The 20,321-nt window shown below is 44.4% G+C and overlaps 1 long non-coding RNA gene across 1 annotated transcript in view; it reads left to right on the plus strand.

Moving 5' to 3' along the window:
• Positions 1-16,878, plus strand: part of LOC106504591 — a 63,116-nt gene extending 46,238 nt beyond the window's left edge. Inside the window, exon 3 of the long non-coding RNA XR_002346566.1 lies at positions 16,569-16,878. This is a non-coding gene — a long non-coding RNA (uncharacterized LOC106504591). The remainder of the gene's footprint in view (positions 1-16,568) is intronic.

Genomic DNA, 20,321 nt, shown 5'->3' on the forward strand with positions numbered 1-20,321 from the left:
AGGGACTTCCATGTGCCATGGGTGTAACCAAAAAAGTTGATAGTGCGAACTGGATTAATATCATAGAGAAAAGTTAAGTAGGATCTCCACCTCACACCACACATGAGAGGGAACTTTAAGATTCTTTGAGACTTAAAAGTGAGACATTAACTGTAAGGTAATAAAAAAAAAAAAAAGAGAGACTTTTTGAATGGAATTAGTACCTAGCATATGCAAAGCGCTCCTGCAAATCAGTAAGAAAAAGGCACAAATATCAACACAGTGGTCAAGAGTAGGGGAGTGAGAATGGGAAATTCAAGTGGCTTACAAATATGCAAAAGAGTTCAACCTCACTTGAAATCCATACAGATGCCCAATTTAAACAGCAGTGAGATACCGCATTGCATCTATCAGGTGGATAAAAATCAGATTGTCAGAGGTCAAGACTGACAAATGTGGCAAGAATTTGGGGAAACAGGAAGCTTCACCATTCAGCCCATGGAGTGGATCAAAATCCTGGGAAATGATGTGGCAAGTAATATGGCAGAACTCAGGAAGATACAATTTTTTGAGCTGTAAGGTAAACGGATTTTTAATTAGCAATATGAACTTCTAAATAATTTTTTTTTGCACAAAAAATTATACCAGAGGATATCAAGAATTTATAGCAACAGGTGTGGCACCTCAATAAATGGCAGAGGTCTGGGTTTATTCTTCTTCTCTGGGGAATGTGGTTTGGAGGAAAAAAGATATTCTTTGGAGTTAGATTCTTTACCTCCAGCTCGAGTGCTCTTTCTCCTGTACCATGGACAACGTGCTGGTGCTGTTAAAACCATTATTGCTGTGGCACTGAAACCAGCCACAGCTGATGACCCTCGCCAATTGTCAGGTACAGAGTCTTAAATCAAATAGTGCTTTGGCTTTCCTGTTGTGGCTCAGCGGTAATGAACCTGACTAGGATCCACAAGGATGCAGGTTCGATCCCTGGCCTCGCTCAGTGGGGTAAGTATCTGGTGAACTGGGGTGTAGATCACAGACACCGCTCAGATCCCAAGTTGCTCTGGTTGTGGTGTAGGCCGGCAGCTATAGCTCTGATTCGACTCCTAGCCTGGGAATTTCCATATGCTGCACATGCAGCCCTACAGAGAGAAAAAAAAAAAAAAACTTAAAAAATTACTTTCATAAATATGATTAATGCAATAATGCCTCCTAGGGGAGGCATCTCAGTATTGATTGAGAAGTTTCAAAGATCGGAGCTATTAGAGCAGTGTGTTGATTAATCTTTCTATCTCTGGTACCTAGCTCAGTTCCTAACTTTTAGGGACCTTCTTCATCACTTTTATTAAAAGAAAAGACCCACTACTTGTTTCCAAAATTATAGGAAGATGCTTTCTTTCGAGAAAGTGACCTCAGCTTCTTTTTCTCATCTGAGGATCCTTTTATTCGAGAAACGTATTCTGACCAGGAAATGTACCAAATGCATTACATGCATGACCTCAGTGACTCCTCCTAAGGACCCACGTACAGAAGCTTTCAGGTCCCTGTGTGCAGAAGCTGCAAAGATAAACGGAACTCCTTTCTTTCCTCAATAACTTACCGTCTACTCAGTTAGTTATAAACTGTGGGAAGCCTACCATATTTTTGGTAAAGAAGAAAAAACTGGTGTAAGAGGAGTTCCTGTTGTGGCGCAGCAGAAATGAGCCCGACGGGTATCCATGAGGATGTGGGTTTGATCCCTGGCCTAGTTCAGCAGGTTAAGAATCCAGTGTTGCCGTGAATTGTGGTGTAAGTCGCAGACGCGGCTTGGATCCCGCATTGCTGTGACTGTGGTGTAGGCCGGCAGCTGAAGCTCCGATTTGACCCCTAGCCTGGGAACCTCCATATGCCGTGGGTGCAGCCCTAAAAAAAATAAAAATAAAAAAATAAAAAATTGGTGTAAGAGATCACAAAGAGGGAAGTTTAAGTCCCTCTTAGTAGGAGTTGGCTTTCCAGAGATAAGAACTGGGCTTCGAGAGGTGGGCCCAATTTGAATGTGCCCAGAGGCATTGTATGAGAGGGGGTCGGCTTGGGCTTGTTTCAAGGCAACTATAGGAAAGCGGGGCGTGGGAATAGTGCGGACGCTTAGAAATGAAGGGCTGGAGTTCCCACTGTGGCTCAGTGGTAACAAATATGACTAGTATCCATAAGGATGTGGGTTGGATCCCTGGCCTTGCTCAGTGGGTTAAGGATTCCCATGAACTGTGGTGTGTAGGTTGAAGATGTGGCTTGGATCCCGAGTGGCCGTGGCTGTGGTGTAGGCCAGCAGCTGCAGCCCCAATTCCACCGCTAACCTGGGAACTTCCAGATGCCATGAGTGGGGCCCTAAAAAGCGGAGGGGAAAAAAAAAAAGAAAAAAGAACAAAGAAATGAAGGACTAACTGCATATCATAAAGGACATGGGAATCAGATGCATCTTCGTGGATGTGATAATTCAAAGTGTGGATTCCATACTGTCACCGAGGGAAATATTGTAGAGAAGACGATCTAAACATAGTCAAGAGCTTTGTGAACCCCTGAAACTGTTGGCAGAAATGTGTGACCGTGGGTGTGTGTGTGTGTGTGTGTGTGTGAGTATTTGTATGAGACAGTGTGTGTGACCCCAGAGGACCGTCATTTTTTGGAAAGAAGGACCATAGTCCATGGCTGACCACTGGTTCTCTGGGTTAGGTAACCTCATACAGTGAGAAAGCCAAGTCCGGCCTTAGGAGTTAACAGATAAAACGGATTTGGTGAGAAGGCTAGAGGGATACAGACCCAGAGAAGAACCACAGACAGCCACTATTACCGAGAGCTGAGCGGGATAACTGGTCAACCATGCCTAATGAGTCCCACCAGGAGTGATCATCTGTGCTCTCCTGGGTTATCGGGAAATCATTTGCAGGCTCTAATGCACACTTTAAGTGATTAGGGTAGACCAGCGAATGCAGTCACCACCGGGAAACTCAGCCCTATTTGAAAACCGACCACAAGATGGCAGTGTGGGTCAATAGGACTATTCGTCTTGTCTTCCGCGAGTGGAATAATGTTTATCTTCCTCTCATTTTTCTTTATTCTTTGCTAATACACTGCAGCCTGATCTCCTGCATTATTTGCCTATTAAAAATACTGGCATTTAGAAATTATATTCCTAATTTTCACTAGTCGCACTTACTCTCTATATAATCCTCAGTAGACTGGAAAATCTTCATCTGAATCTCAGTCTGATAGAGAAAGTTGGATCTAATCTCTAATTTCCTAAAATACCCTCATAAGCCTGTGTGTAGTCACTGCTGGCATTTATTGGTCCTTGGGGAGCTGCGAGATTGGGAAAGACAGGAGGGAAATAAGAGTGAAAGGAGAGAAAAGAGCTCTAAGTTTGATCAGAAGAGCGGAGGATACAAGCTTCGGCCATGATCGATCTGGCAAGGGAATGAAGCCGCGAGGAAATCCACAAAGTGCAGCATTGCTTCCAAGGAGGAGAAAGCCATTATCCTGGACTGTGTATTAGTTGGGACTGGCATGTGAAAATCTGCCTTTTAAAAATCATTATTTTTATGCAGAAAGAACAAACGGCTTAAATTAGGCACCAGGAAGAGGAGTTAAAAATACATCCTTTGGCCAAGGAGAATCATAATGCAATTTTGTATTTATATGACACTTAACCAGTTTACAAAGTGCTTTTTTTGTTTTTTTTTTTAGGGCCTCACCCATGGCATATGAAGGTTCCCAGGCTAGGGGTTGAATCAGAGCTGTAGCTTCCAGCTTATGCCACAGCCACAGCAACGCAGGATCTGAGCTGCGTCTGCGACCTACACCACAGTTCACGGCAACGCCGGATCCTTAACCCACTGAGTGAGGCCAGGGATCTGAAACCTCATGGTTCCTAGTCGGATTCGTTTTCACTGCGCCACGACGGGAACTCCCAGTTTACAAAGTGCGTAAAAAAATTTTTTTTTATATATAGTGTATTGTTTGTTGACAATGCTTGTGTCAATTTCTGCTGTACAGCAAAGTGACCCAGTCATACACACACACACACAGACACACATATACCACACACACACACACACACACACACACACACTGCATTTCTTATATTATCTTCCATCACGATATGTCTCAAGAGAGTGGGTATAGTTTCTTGTGCTGTACAGTAGGACCTCATTGCTTATCCATTATAAATATAATAGTTTGCATCTCCTAACCCCAAACTCCCATAAAATGCTTTCTATCTCCATTATCTTGTTTGACTCTCAAAACTACCCAAGGGGTGGGCAGTGCAACCAACCCCACTTCGCACATCAGGATGCGGAGACTCAGAGAAGTTCAAAGCCTTGCTTGAGGATGCACAGCCACCGACTGGGTGAGCTGGCATGAAAATCTAGGTTTTCACTTTCTAAATGTGTGAAATGGGGCTAATGACACCTACTGTTGCAAAGACGTGTTCAGTGTAACCACGTAATAAAGGTCTAGACACAGAGTCAGTGTGTGTGTGAGCCAGTTTTGTTATTTAGAAAGAATAAGTTAAAATGCCCATTTCCAACGATATATGTGTTAAAGATCTTTGGTTGCAACAACAGAAACTGATTAACTTGTTAACTGTCTGCTAAATTACCTCCCAAATTCCCTCCTCCCTGCCCCTGCTTTGTGCAAAAAAAGATATTATTGGAAGAACACAGAAGAGCTGTAGAATCAGAGGGAAAGCAGATGAGCCAGGCTTTGAAGAGTATAGGATGCAGGAGAAATTAGGATTGACCTGCTTTGGGCCACATATATACCCTATAGCTAGGGGACGCAAATGTCCTTGACAGGCAGACGCTGCAGTGGAAAAGGAATTATTTGTAGAGAAAAATGGGAGGCTGTTGCAGAAGGAGAAGAAATAAGTGTCTGGCAGGAAAAAAAAAAAAAATTAGATGCCACTACACAGGATATTTCTCGAATGAAGATCTTAAAAATCACTTAATGTAAGCTAAAGATAATGACCCGTATTTACTGAACACTTATGTGCCAGGTACTATTACATTTATTAACTCATTTCATTCTCTGGTAACCCTATGAAGCGAATAGTATTTTTGGTTCCATTTTACGGGGAAGGAAACTAAAGCACATTTGACCAGAGTGGCGGAGATGAGTTTAACACTCAGGTAGAGCTCATCCCGACGGAAAATAATTGTCTTTCTTTCCTTCTTTTTGGTCTTTTTAGGGCCCCACCCGAACCATAGAGAGGTTCCCAGGCTAGGGGTCGAATCAGCTGCAGCTGCCGGCCTACACCACAGTCACGGCCACTTAGGATCTGCATCTGTGACCTATGTGGCAGCTTCTGCAACGCTAGATCCTTAACCCACTGAGTGAGGCCAGGGATTGAACACACATCCTCATGGATACTAGTTAGGTTCTTAACCTGCTGAGCCACAACAGGAACTCCAGAAAATGATACTCTTTAGAAGATTGCAAAAATCAGAAGAGTTGGGAGCTCCTGGCGCAGCGGAAACAAATTCGACTAGAAACCATGAGGTTGCAGGTTTGATCCCTGGCCCTGCTCAGTGGGTTAAGGATCTGGCATTGCCATGAGCTGTGGTGTAGGTTGCAGATGTGACTCAGATTCTGCGTTGCTGTGGCTGTGGCATGAGCCGGAAGCTATAGCTCTGATTCAACCCCTAGCCTGGGAACCTCCATATGCCCTGGGTGCAGCCCTAAAAGAAAATAATAATAATAATAATAATAAAATAGTCAGTGCCTAGTAATGTATTTCATTATCATTAGGTGACTTGGCCTGTCTGCAGGCAAGTGGGCTTTAAAAACTGATATTGCACAGGGGCCATTATTATTTCAGTTGGACTCTGTTGGGGTAAAAGTCCAGGAAAATTGATTTGATTAGTGCTGCACTGAAGTCTCCCAAGGAGCGAGCCAGGCGCTGTGCTTGTTCTATGCACTTACGAACTCTGTGTGTCTGGAGTGCTAGCTTCTCATCTTTTTTTCTCAGACTTGAGAAAAAATTCCTTGGGGCTGGGCAAATTCTTTGGGGCTGAGAGCAGAGCACGAGGTCTTTGTTTGATGGCCACACAACAGCCCGTGGAGAAGCCCTTGACTCATCCTTTAGGGCTCAATCCCCTCCCCTTCCTGCCTCCCTCTCCACTGCTGGTCCTCGCAGCTCTGCCTCTGAAACTACCCTGAAGAAGTGGGCTGCAGGACCCGGAGCTGGAAGGGTCTCCAGGAGCGGCTTAGCCCAGCCTTTGAGCTGCTTATCCACGGAGGTGGGGGCAGATAATCGAACAGTTACCAAAAAGGTGGAGGGATGGACTGTGTCCAGGAGGAGCAGCTGCCTGCCAGCTTCAGAGCCTCTGAGCCTCCGTTTAGGTGGGACAACCGAGGACTCCACAATTCTCTGAAGATCCCAGTACACAGCCCCTCAGAACAAGAAGAGAAAAATAAGCCCTGCAGCACCATTCCACCCCGCTCCCGCAAGCCCGAGCCCCGCTCCTGTCCCCCTGAAGAAGCAAGGCCACGCAAGAGCCAGGGGTTACTTATTTTCGGGAAGCAGAAATGAGGACCCGTGTTCAGGGAAACGGATTTCCAAGAAGCATGTGGCTTCTTGACTGCTGACCCGCTTCCGGATTCCATCCTGGCAGCCGTGGTTTCGAGAACATCATCGGGGCAGCTTCCCCGCCGTGCAGCCCATGTTGGAACTTCTGTCTTTAAGAGGCACAAAGAGCTGCATCGCATAATGTAACCTGATGTTCTGACAACCCCACTTCTACTCAGGCTGAATGTAAAGGTCACCGTTGTGGGGAAAGGGTGGCAAGAGAATGAAAGTGCCTGAAACACAAATTTCACAGGCACTTCCTCCTTTGGAGCGTCTTGCGCTATGACATAGAGGCAAGACTGCCTGTGAGTTTAACAACATATACAGGCTTAGGAGCCATTTCTTGGGAACAAGGTCACTTTCAGCAAAGTTGTGAACGAGGCAGACAAGTGTGAAGTGGTCCAAGAGTGTCTTAGATGCTCTCTGTAAGATCAATAATTCCTTCCCCCCAGCTTATACAGCACCCACTACGTGTCAGGAATTGGGCCAGGAATCAAATGGGGCCTGAGGCCAACCCAATCCCCACCGTCACAGAGCTCCCAGTTTGTCAGGGAAGGGAGTCAGAGACACGGAATTACAGTGCAGGGAGATGAGGGTCAGATAGAGGACAGGCACTGGGGAAGCACATGGCAGGAGGATCTGTAAGGGTCTAAAGTCATGAATAGCATCGTCCCCCAGGGAGGTCATGCTTGAGTGGAGGAAAGCATGTGATTGGCGGGAGAGAAGCAGTTCAGGAGAAAGGAAGGAGTAACACGGAGAGAGGGAAGAGTACATCCAGATACAGAGGAGGAGAAATAACACGTGGTAACTGGCGCCCAAGATAATCCTGAACAGGAGCAGAAAATTATGGTCCTCAGGCCAAATCCGGCCTCTGCCCAGTTTTATAAATAAAGTTTTATTGGGGAGTTCCTGTCGTGGTGCAGTGGTTAACAAATCTGACTAGGAACCATGAAGTTTCGGGTTTGATCCCTGGCCTCGCTCAGTGGGTCAAGGATCTGGCGTTGGCTGTGAGCTGTGATGTAGGTTGCAGATGAGGCTTGGATCTGGCATTGCTGTGGCTGTGGTGTAGGCCAGCAGCTACAGCTCTGATTCAACCCCTAGCCTGGGAACCTCCACATGCCACGATTGTGGGTGTGGCCCTAACCACACCCCCTCCAAAAAAAAGAAAAAGAAAAAGTTAGTATTTGTCTCTCCAGTGATGATGGCCTTTTTGGGGACATGCTCAAAGTAAAACCTGGACTAAGCCAGGATTTTCATCCCGATATATCTTTCTCGAACCCCATGTTCTCTTGTCTACCCCTGTATTTCTCAAGTTGGGAACTGTACCACAGTGTTAGCGGAGGTAATGGCAGGTGGCACAGAAACTTGGCTTTAAATAACATTATGGTGACAGGAGGAGGAAGTTGTTTCCTCGTTCGTCTTCAATTCTTTTGCAGAACAATGAAGAAAACAGGCTTTGGAGCCAGGCTGTTCTATCACTGTAGTTATCTGTGGCTCTAGAGCAGACTCGTCCAAAACTCAGAGACTTCAAGCACCCATGAAAACGTATGATCTTAGATCATGTGCATGGGCCAGGATTTGGAGGGCAGCTAAGCTAAGCGGTTCTCACTTGGGGAGGGGAGTGTCTCATGAGGTCATGGTGGAGATGCCAGGGCCGCAGTCCTCTGAAGGCTCGACGGGGGTTGAAGGGTCCTCTGGTACAATCGCTCACTCGCATGGCTGGAAGGTCGGTGCTGGCTGTTGGTGGGAGGCATCAGTTCCTTGTTGTGTGGGCTTCTCCATGCAGCTGCTTGAGGGGCCTCATGACCTGGAAGCTGGCTCTCCCAGAGCAATTGGTCTAAGAGAGTAAGGCAGAAGCAACCGTATCTTTTATGACCTAGCCTTGTATTTTGGTCAGCTTGGGCTGCTCTAACACAATAGCACAAACGGAGTGACTTTTAAACAACAGAAACTTGGATCTCCTAGTTCTGGAAGGTGGAAATCCAAGATCAAGGTGCCAGCATGGCTGGTCACTGCTGAGTTGCATAGGCCCATTTTCTAATCGCATCTTCACATTGTGGAAAGAGGGCAAGAAGCCCTCTGGACTGTCTTCTATGAGAGCACGCGTCCCATGCATGAGGGTTCCACCTGCAAAGGCCCCGCCTCCCAATGCCATCAATCATAGTGGAGGATGGGATTTCAGCATATTTCACACACACATTCCGTCTGTAACACTGTGCAAGTCACACACTGTCACTTCTGCTCTAGTCTTTGCTCGTACATGCTAATGCTGATACAGTACGGGCGCTGGCTACACGAAGTGTGGGTGCCAAGGGGCCAGGCTCATTGCGGCCACCCTGGAGGCCACCTTGGAGTTTACTACCACGTATCAGCTGAGTAACGTTGAGCGTATTATCACAGGCCACCGTGCCTTGGTTTCTTTACCCGTAAAATGAAAATAATATTCCCTACCTCATACAGAAGTTTTTTTGAGAATTAAATGAGTTAATATGAGTAAAGCAGCTAGAACATTGCTTAGGACATCATATGCACTAAGAAATGTTCAGCTGGTACTTTTACGCCTCTCTAATTCACTGTTACTCAGAGAGCCAGTCCACAAGATGAGGAGCTAACTCATGAATATAAATCAAGGCTTTGCTTTCTTCATCGAGTCAAAAATAGTAAAAAAAAAAAAAAAAAAAGCACAAGTCAGTTGTAAACGAAAAAAAAATTTTTTTAATTAAAAAAGTGACTTAGACAAAATACTGCATGGAGGGACTGTAGTTGATGTGCCGTCTGGAGCAATCTGTTAAGTATAGACAGCAAGAGCAGTTTGCAGACCAACAGCCAGTCCACAAATCACTATGAGTGGTGCTTTCTTTACTTTTGATAATCGCCTTTTTTTTTTTTTTTTTTTTTTTTTTTTTAACCACAAGAGCACAAGCAACAGTATGCGATGGCGTTGTTTTCTCCTATCCTTTACTTCTTTTTTCTTATTAATTTCTCAAAGTGGAGATGGAGATGAGTGAGAGCAGGGAATTTTATAAAACTGACAACGTGTTATTGAAATGCCGAAGAAGGATGGGGAGAGCAGGCTAGGAGGAGTATGTGTGAGACAGGCGGAGACGGCTTGGCGAGTTATGAAAGGACAGTTATCTGTTTAATGGCAAATGGCTGTTTCCCTCCATTTTTGCTTTTTTAGGGCCACACCTGTGGCATATGGAAGTTTCCAGGCTAGGGGTCAATCAGAGCTGCAGCTGCCAGACTACGGGATCTGAGCCACGTCTGTGACCTACACCACAGCTCACAGCAATGCTGGATCCTTAACCCACTGGGCAAGGCCAGCGATGGAACCCTCATCCTCATGGATGCTAGTCGAGCTTGTTATCGCTGAGCCACGATAGGAACTCCAGAATTTCTGTTGCAGGCGACTGGTGTCCTGTCCCACCAGGATCTTCTGAGAGCTTTTGGAAATTCTTGTCTTCCTGGGATGTAATGGGGAAAACATTTATCCATCAGCTCTCTTTCCCCATCATCAAACATGCTCTCTTGTACTTCTAGGGTACACATGACAGCTCACAGTTGCATGGGTTCCCCAGAGGAGTCAAGGGCCGTGTCAGAAAAGCTCCAGGCTAGGAAACAAGAAGTACGCGATGTAGGTGGAGCCCGCGTGCTCTGTGGTTGTTCCTTGGCAGAGCTCGTCAAAGTCTGCTGCTTAGAACCTTCACACAGCAAGAGCCATAGCAAAATGTAGGCCCAGGGAGAGTTCGGTGGATCGCAAAAAATGTTTAATAGACTGCGTTAAAACAAAGAAACACATTTTGCAAATAAAAGACATGAAGTAGGGCCTCCAAGTTTCAGCTCAAACATGTGAAGAAGTTAGATATCATCACTCCCATCCTTCATCCTTGTAAGAAAGAGTTGGCTGTGAGCCAAGGAATAGAAGCATCCTCTACAAGCTAGAAGTTCAGGGAACAGATTCTTCCCTCGAGCGGCTGACCCCTTGATTTTAGCCCAGTGAGACCTGGAGTGAACTTCTAATTAACACTGCAAAAATGTAACAAATATGTGGATATGTAAATTCACTGAGTTTGTGGTAACTTGTTACAGCAGCGATAGAAAACTAACCCAGTTTTTCATTTAAGAGAAATGCAGTTGAAACTACAATGAGATATGGCTGCACACCAAAGGGAAGGGCTAAAATCCGAAAGACAGACGATGCCAACGGCTGGTTAGCGTCTGAGCAGCAGAAACTCTTATTGATAGTTGGAATGCAAAATGGTGCAGCCACTTTGGAAGACCGTGGAAATTTCTTACACGGACAAATTGTTTTGCCGTATGATCAGCAGTCATGTTCTAAGGTGTTTACCCAATTGTCTTGAAAACTGATATCTACACAAAAACTTGTATATAAATGTTTATAGCAGCATTATTCATAACTGCCAAAAACCAAAAGCAAACTGATATTCCTTAAGATAGGTGCATGGATTATCTTGGTACATCCATAGAAGGGACTATCATTCAAATGTACTGTCAAACCACGGGAATATGTGGATGAATTTTTAATGAATTAATTAAGTTTGTAGCCATGCCTACAGCATGCAGAAGTTCCTGGGCCAGGGGTTGAACCTGCACTACAGCAGTGGCTCAAGCCATAGTAGTGACAACACTGGATCCCTAACACGCTGGGCTATCAGGGAACTCACATAGATGAATTATTTATTTATTTATTTACTTTGACCACACCCACAGCATACAGAGTTCCAGAGCCAGGGATCAAAGCCAAGCCACAGCAGCAATTCATGCCGCCACAGTAACAATGGCAGATTCTTAACCTGTTGCTCCACAAGGGAACTCCCCACGGATGAAACTTAAGTACACATTCCTATAGGAAAGAGACCAGCTCGAGAAGTCTACGTACTCTGATTCATTTTATATTATACTCTGGAAAAGATAAAGTAATAGAGTATGTGAACAAAACAAAACTAATGAACACACCAAATATCCAGTGGCTTCTAAAAGATTAAGGAGATGGGAGGGTTGCATAGGTGAGGCGCTTATTTTTTTAGGGCAGTGAAATTACTCTAACAGTGTGGGTGCACGACATAGTGCATTTGCCAAAACCCATAAAATATTAAAGAATGAACATTGGAGTTCCCGTCGTGGCACAGTGGTTAACGTATCCGACTAGGAACCATGAGGTTGCGGGTTCGATCCCTGGCCTTGCTCAGTGGGTTGAGGATCGGGCATTGCTGTGGCTGTGGTGTAGGCCGGCAGCTGCAGCTCCGATTCGACCCCTATCCTGGGAACCTCCACATGCCGCGGGAGCAGCCCTAGAAAAGGCAAAAAAGCCAAAACAAAAAGAATGAACATTAGCATCTTCAACGCTGAAGAGTGAACATTAACATAAAGCACTTTAAAATAGTCATTTAGGAGGTTGGGGCCAACTCGAATGGAATGTGAATTGGAACAAAACAATCCACCCGTACTGACTATGTGTGAAACAGTCTCACTGAAGCATGTGCTGGGGGAGTGGGGGGGGGGGTGCTGATCTTAGTAACGGGAAAAAAGCCAAGTCTGTAAGACTAAAGGCATAAGAAACCAGGTGTAAGTGCTGTGCTCTAGTTGATAGTGTTTCTCTCCCACAAGGACAAAGGCGAACAATTCTGATACTGATAACGTATCTTGGAATTGAATAACGAGGTAAATGGATGGTGGATGATGGGAGCTGGGGTTCTCACTGTTGAAGTGGCAGGATACAGAGAAGCCTTGGGAAAAGATTAGAATGGCTCCTACCTAATTTAATCCTAAATTAGAACTGGAGACATGAGTATGACCTCATGTTTAACTTACTGTCAATACAGATGGCTATATATAAAAATATTTTAAGATACTGTATATCTCAGGCTTGTATACACACATATATTTCCTTGCTCTGTCAGCTGAGAGAGCCTAGAAGCAACAATATTCCAATAAGAACAAGCATATCTAGAACCCAGGTCTTATTTTCAAATATCATTCTCCAAGAAAGGACCCAAGGCTCACTGGAGAATGACTGATTCTAGGACTGGGGCAGAAATACACAACATTTGCCTGGAATGTCTGAAAGTAAAAAGTGCTCAGAAAAATAAGAAAATCTTTAAAGATAGGATATATCAAAGGAATGCAGTAGTCCACTGAAAGAACCCCTAATGTCCAAAGTGGGAACAGTGTGAGCAGCAAAACCGATAAAATGGTTTTGGGTTATAATTCAAAGAACAGAGTAGGATCCATGTACTACTCACACTGATATAAATAAATGAGGAGAAGAGAATTCTGCCAAAGAATTCCAAATAATTTATATAGATAGTCCTTAAACAGGTGGAACATATCTTCCCCTTCATTTTTAAGTGTACATGGTGACTTCCTTCCAAGGGGCCTGGGATGGAAAGGAAGAAATAAAGAGTAACTTTGCAGTGGAGGATCCTGTTACGCACTGCGCCAGCCCCGTGATCAAAGTCAACAACGTCACGTTCATAGCACGTGCCCTTGATATAACGTAATGAATGAGACGCGCCTTTGATCTTCCTCCTCCAAAGCCACAGTCCCCTTCAAATCATCAGAAAAACATTAGACAAACCCCAATCCAGGGGCATCCTACAAATACTTTACCCGCATCGTTGGTTCCACCTGAGGTATTGCCAGGTTCTGCATCCTTGTAATCAACTGGCTATAGATTGATTCTTGGCTGGTTGACTCTGGATGTGGAACCCATGGATACAGAGAGCTGATGGGAGCTATTCCATTTTAGATGAGGGACTTGAACATCCGCAGATTTGGGTTGCTTCCAGGGGTTGTGGAATTAGTCCCCTGTAAATACTGAGGAGCCACTGTACTCATCGCCGTTGTCAAGGTCATTCATCAAAAACAAGGAGCATCTCAAATACACACAGCCATCGGGAACCCAAGGAGACAGGATGGCAAAGAGTAATGTGATATGCTGGATGGGGTCCTGGAACAGAAAAATGAACTTTCTTACAAAATTAAAGAAATCTGAATAAATTGATGGAGTTGAGTCGATAATAATATTTCAATATTGGTTCAGTAATTATGACAATCATATTGCATGTACATAAGATACTAACAATAGGGAAGACTGGGTGTAGGACATATGTGAACCCTCTGTACTATCTTGGCAAATTTTCTGTAGATCTAAAATTCTCCTAAAATTAACCACTAAAAAATTAAATGAAAAGTAACACAGACATGACTATATAGCAAGAGTCACAAAACTGACTAAAGCTGGGGGGGACTCCTTTTTAACCACATTGTCTGTTGGTCTCTAAGAAGTTCAAAGTGTGGAGCAAGAGAGGTGAGGGCAAAAAAAAAAAGTGTATGCAACTAACAAGTGCCCGTGGGAATGCAGATGGCAGGGTGGAGACAGAGGTTAAGAAGATTAGATTTAGTAGATTGAGAAGTCATGGAAGAGCATGGACGTGCATTCCCAACAAAGGGAACAGCCTGAACAAAGACAGAGCTGGACTCTTCATGGTTTATGACAAGAACATGTGTGATCCAGAAGCCTGGAAGCTGCCTTCGGTTGTGTTCTTTGCATTATCACCCATTTCCAATGCTGTTGCTTAATCTTAAATTAATCTTGTTTTCTGCACCTTGCCCAAAATGATTTTCATTTTACGCCACCCTTTTCTCTCACTGCCAATGCTAGTTGGGTTACTGGTTCAGGTACTGAAACTGAAAGGGATTTCAGTTCTTTGTGCCTAGGTTTTCTCATCTTTATAAACTGTGGATAATACTGCCTAACCTCATAGGGCTTTTGTGAGGATTATATCAGTAAATGCAAGAACAACTTAGGATAGTGTCTGGTGTATAACACTCAGGATAGTGCCCAGTATATAACACTATACAAGTGTTATCTTTTTTATTTTTTTAATTTTTTATGGCTGTATCCGAGGCATATGGAAGTTCCTGGGCCAGGAATTGAATCTGAGCTGCAGCTGTGAGCTACACAGCAGCTGTGGCAATGATGGATCCTACGTGCCAGGCTGGGGATGGAGCCCACGGCTCAGTTGTGACTTGAGCCACTGCAGTTGGATTCTTAACCCACTGCACCACAGTGGGAACTCGAGTGTTAGCTTTTATAATGTTATTCCCTTTGTTTTCACTATTCAACCAAGAATTACCTATAAAACAAAAAATTGAGACACAGAAACAATATATATACATATGAATGCATATGTATGTGTGTGTATATATGTATATATAGATTTTATATATATATATATTTTTTTTTGCCTTGTCCTCATTCTTTCTGATTTGGTAATACCCATGCAATTCTTCTGTGACAATGAACTTGTTCACTGACTCTAAACTTTTCACTCCTTCAGCTTTGAGTACATTGGTAGTAGATGCTGGGTGTAGATGAGGGAAGATGTATTAGAAAAATAAAATGAGGAAGGGCATAGTATCAACCCCAAAGGATAACCCTGGGCGTTTTTGTAGTCTGAGTAGGGAGGGGAGGGATTTTGTGATTATAAGATTGACATCAGAAGAGTGCTGATCCGTCATAGAAAACAAGCCCTAGGAAAGGAAGCCAGGACTGCAGAGAGTGGTGGTCACCCAACAGGGTCTCAGCGAGCCTGCAGAGGTGATTCTGAGGCAGAACTGTTGAGAGGCTGAAGACTTAACTCTCAAGAGTGCCAGCCAGGGTTCCTTCCTCTGTCCCTTGCTCTGTGACCTTGGGCCAATTACTTAACCCCTGTGCCCCAGCTCCATCATCTATAAAGCAGGAATGATGAGTCCCTACTCTTTTAGGGTTGTTGTGCAGGTTAAATGCATTAAGAGAGTCCTCCTGGCACCTAGGGAGACCTTCCTAAAGAGTCAGAGGCCCCAGAAAGGTGAATGCTCCTGTCCTGACCGATTCAGGTAACCGCATTTCCCAGTCTGCTCCTGTGAGCCCTGCCAGGGCCACTCCATGAGGCTGGGCCATGGCCACAGAGAGCCAGTCTCAGGGCTTTTCAGTCAGTGAAGGAGTCCCCACCGTATCATCTGTGATGAAGCTCCTTGGGCGTTTTCAATAACAGGCTCATCACGGCATTTGAATCCCACTCACTCTAGCTTTGGATGGCCTGAACGATTAGGAAAATAGAAATTGAAAGCTTCCTCCTGAATGTTTTTTTTTTTTTTTTTCATCTGCTGACTATCATTTTGCCCACTAGTCAAAATGGACCTAATCCTGCCACCTGCCACTCCCTCCAAGCACCGGGAGGCAGCCATGGAGCCAGTCTGAGCCTTCCCTTTTCCAGCCTGACTCTAGAACAATTGGAGAATGTTAGAGTACCTGAGAGGGCTGACTGATGTAAGGTTTTGAAAATAAATGCGGCGTGGTTTCCCAAAGCCTTCATGTCAGAACCTGTGCGCCTTTGCCGTACTCAAGGGCCAGCCTGACGCAGCCTGACGAGGTATGGAGCGGCCTGTGTTTGTGAAGAAAGGATATGTTAAAGGCATTTTGTTAGCAAGTCTGTTCGCCGAAGGGGCTGCATGGTCCGATTTCCTTCAAACCCTTCTAGAAGCTCCGTTTCCTGATAATCAGTGGTAAAATCCCCAGAACAGAATTGGTTGTGTGAAATTTCAGATTTTATGCAAGTTCACAGCTAGAACCCGTGCACAATGACTGCTAAGAGTGTGATTTTGTGACTGTGAAAGCCCCGTGGATTAGGCCTTTCAGAAGAAAGGAAAAAGCCCTTTCTGAACTTTTCACCCCGTTGGATATTCCAGGATAGAATAGTCTTCCTACTGCCAGTGCATTTACAATGTAAACGTTTTCTTTTCAAGGGTAGGGTTTTAGAGCCCAAGGCCACTATTGAAACTGCGGGGGCAGAGCCGGGAACAATTCTGCTGGCATTCTAAAAATAAGAAGCTTTATTTTCCAACTGCAGGATGTGGTTTAAAAGACAGAGTCTCAACAATCTGCTTTTTTGACAGCCACTTGTATCTCTTTTCTGTCAATTAGGCTTGGAGAAAGAGGCGGATCCCACACAAAGGGAATACCGATTTCTGAGAAGTGCTTAAGATGAACTCTCTGGGATCCTGGTAAGAACGTCCCCAACCTTCCCCTCCTTTTAGGGTCCAGGTGATGCACTGTTAGAGTCATGGTGATGGAATCCTAAGCAGGATCGAGCTTATGTTAGACACATCAGCAGGGGGAGAATTCTGAAAGGGAGTCAAACCTGCAGCGATTGATGAACTGGAGCACCACGGCCTTGGGGAACACCTTCCCTTTGCCAATCTAGAGGGTAAGACTGCCTATGAGGCAGGCTGGGGCTCTTGGTCCTCTTCCTTCCTTCTTTCCAATTCTTATCCTCAGTGGGAAGGAGAGTGTGTCCTTTAGCAGAAGAATGCATCCAAAGTGTTCAATAAGAGGGCACCATAGTAGCACCCAGAAGGTTTGCTTGTCTTGAAGATGTTCTTCCTGGAAGGCTCGGGAAGACCCTGGGAAGGCATCACCTTGACCCTCTCTGGATGGTGGATCTTTGCCTTGACCATACTGGATTCGGGCGCCATGAAGCTGGGGCTCTGAGGAATGAGTTTCCTAGAGAAGAGAGGACAGAGGGAGATGAGAGAATCTGGAAAAGAGAGTCTGGGAGTGAAGCACATGGCTCCATGAGTATCTGAGGCATGAATATGTATGGATGGAAAACTGACCCAACGGGAATAGCAAGCACATGCCACAGTCTCTCAGGTGGCTTGTGGTCAGTAATCAGGGGATTGATTGTGTTCTTTCTGTTCGTGGGCCAACAGCAGATCCATCCAGACTTTGCTTAGGCATACCAGCAGGCTTTCACAGACGTGTGTGTGTGTGTACATATGTAAAAAGAAAAAATATTTATCATATATAGTTATGGGTGTCATATGTCTATGTTTACATGTATATTGTGGACAAAGAATGTCACCTGCCGTTCTAGTAAAACAAAGAAGTTCTGGTCATAATCCCATCAGCCCATGTAGTCGCTCCTTTGGTGCACCCCAAGGGGAATTCAGGAGGGAGAAAAACAAGACACCAGTCCTAGATGGTGATAACTGAAAAAAAAATGCAGTCTAAAATTTGAGAATTATGTTTTCTTTGGTGGCTTTGCTGAGGAGTTCAAGCCTGGAAGGCAGCTTCTTAGATAGTTCTGAGGGACTCTTCCAAAGGGAGGAGCCAGGCCACATAGAGTCTTTTGCAACAAAAACTAGGTAGTGGGAACATCAAAAGATGAGCTTTAATTAAAGAAAACCAGATATCTCGAGTTAATGAATTTAGCACTTTTCTTTGTGTGGGAAGATGCAAAAGTCTGGGCCCACTGAAATCATTCCTTTGACAGGCACCTGAGCTACCTAGGGCCAGAATCCTGTTCTTTCCCATCCTGAGTCCCCTCAGCAGGTGCACTGTTGAGAGTGGCTGCGAATGGCTGAGGGCTTGAGCCAGCAGCCCATTTGTCTTCATCCTGAGATCCCTCAGGACTCACTATGGGCGGGCTGTAGTGGCTTGATGGTGGCAACATCCTTTGTTTACTGTAAGGCAGGCAAGATTTTTCTTTCTTTTTTAAAAATTTATTTTGTATTTTGTATAAGGTTATAGTTGATTTACAGTGTTGAGTCAATTTCTGCTGTACAGCATAGTGACCCAGTCACACATTTTTTTTTCCATAATGTATTCCGTCGTGGTCTATCCCAAGAGACTGGATATAGTTCCCTGTGCCGTAGAGTAGGACCTCACTGCTTATCCATTCTAAATGGAATAGTGTGCATCTCCCAACCGCAACTCTGATTAGGAAGATGTACATATACACAATGGAATGCTACTCAGCCATAAAAAAGAACAAAATAATACCATTTGCAGCAACATGGAGGCAACCAGAAATTCCCATACTAAGTGAGGTAAGTCAGAAAGACAAAGACAAATAACAGATGACATCACTTATATATGGAATATAAAATATTTTTCATTCACAATAGTTAAAACGTGTATCAAAGGACTAATTTCAATAAGCACAGAGTCTTGCATCTTTCCATACAGAAAGTGCTAAATTTGGAGTTCCCATTGTGGCTCAGTGGTTAATGAATCCGACTAGGAACCACGAGGCTGCGGGTTTGATCTCTGGCTTCGCTCAGTGGGTTAAGGATTTGGCGTTGCTGAGAGCTGTGGTGTAGGTCGCAGATGTGGCTCGGATCCTGCGTTGCTGTGGCTGTGGTGTAGGCCAGCAGCTACAGCTCCGATTCGACCCCTAGCCTGGGAGCCTCCATGTGCCATAGGTGCGGCCCTAGAAAAGAAAAAAAAAAAAAAAAAAAAAAGAAAGTGCTAAATTCATTACCTTGAGATACCTGGTTTTCTTTAATTAACAGTAATTTTTTGAAGTTCTCTGACTACCTGGTCTTTGTTGCAAAACCCCCTAAATCTCCTGGCACCTCACTTACCTCTTTGGAAGAATCCCTCAGATCCACCTGAGAGGCTGCCATCCCAGACCACAGTCCTCAGTAAGGCCACCAAATAAAACGTAATTCCCAACTTTTAGGTCATTCATGTTTTCAGTTGACAAGATATTTTATAATATATATTATACAATTATTTATATCTTTATATATCATCTATTATATGTATATGCTGACTTTTATAGAAATACCTATGTTATATTTATATGTTTAATGTTTGCATATTACATTTATATCTTAGTAGTTATATATTAAATTATGTATTTATATACAATTTATAAATATATATATTTCACAGACATATATTCATAAGGTGCCTTATATAGTCAGGTAATGCAGACAATTTTCCAGCATGATGCTATCCCTAAGATCCCCCTTGAAATTTTTTTTTTTTTTGGTCTTTTTTTGCTATTTCTTGGGCCGCTCCTGCGGCATATGGAGGTTCCCAGGCTAGGGGTCTAATCGGAGCTGTAGCCACTGGCCTACGCCAGAGCCACAGCAACGTGGGATCCGAGCCGCATCTGCAACCTACACCACAGCTCACGGCAACGCCGGATCGTTAACCCACTGAGCAAGGGCAGGGACCGAACCCGCAACCTCATGGTTCCTAGTCGGATTCGTTAACCACTGCGCCATGACGGGAACTCCCCCCTTGAAATTTTGATTTTGACAAAATTGAAGGAAGGGTTTGGCATTCATCCTAGCCACCATTCTCATTTTGACCAGAATTTTAGGATTCTTGAATGACAAAGTTCTTAAAAAAAGGATCATTTAGGATTGTTTCTATGGTGCTTGGGAATCTTGACATGATGGCATCACTGTACAGGAAGTGCTAGCTGGACAGCATTCGGGAAGGCCGTCTTTACGCATGGGGCCCAATCCAGGTTAACTTTAATTTTTGGAGTCTCCATTTTTGCTTCTGTATAATGGGAGGGTTGAGATGGCTCAGTGGTGGTCTAACTGTTTTACATTAGATTTGAATCTCCCTCCCTGCTGCTGTTTTGACCTTTCCTTTGAATCTCTTTCAGTACAGGGATTCGCCCTCATGGGTCCTTGTTCCTAGATAATTATTTTCCTAGCTCTTCTCATGGCTGGTTCATTTCCTTTCTTTCTTTTTCTTTTTTTCCCCCTTATGGCTGCACTCACAGTATATTGAAGTTCCCAGGGGCCAGGGATTGAATCTGAGTTGCAGCTGCAGCCACACTGGATCCTTTAACCCCCTCTGCCTGGCTGGGGATCGAACCTACTCCTGCACAACAACCCAAGCCCCTGCAGTCGGATTCTTAAGCTACTG

Source organism: Sus scrofa, chromosome 8 (assembly GCF_000003025.6).
Source record: "Sus scrofa isolate TJ Tabasco breed Duroc chromosome 8, Sscrofa11.1, whole genome shotgun sequence".
Classification (NCBI taxonomy): domain Eukaryota; kingdom Metazoa; phylum Chordata; class Mammalia; order Artiodactyla; family Suidae; genus Sus; species Sus scrofa.